Below are 243 nucleotides of genomic sequence, written 5' to 3'. Positions count from 1 at the left end.
TTTTCCTTTTATTGCTGTGTGTAATCAGTTCTCAAATATGGGTTTGTATAATCCATGCTAGTCAGTAATATTTATATTTGTGAAGATGTGCTTTGAAGTGGCTTTAAGCCTCTGTTCGAACTTCCAGTTTATAGGAAAATCTCTGAATAATTCTATTCATGAACAAATACCTAAATGAATTCTTAAGACATTAACACACTATCACAGGACAAGTTTGGCTTAAGACAAGGTTGTAACACACAA

The sequence above is a fragment of the Panulirus ornatus genome, chromosome 55, assembly GCF_036320965.1.
Source record: "Panulirus ornatus isolate Po-2019 chromosome 55, ASM3632096v1, whole genome shotgun sequence".
In the NCBI taxonomy this organism is placed as follows: Eukaryota; Metazoa; Arthropoda; class Malacostraca; order Decapoda; family Palinuridae; genus Panulirus; species Panulirus ornatus.
This window is presented reverse-complemented; position numbering follows the sequence as displayed.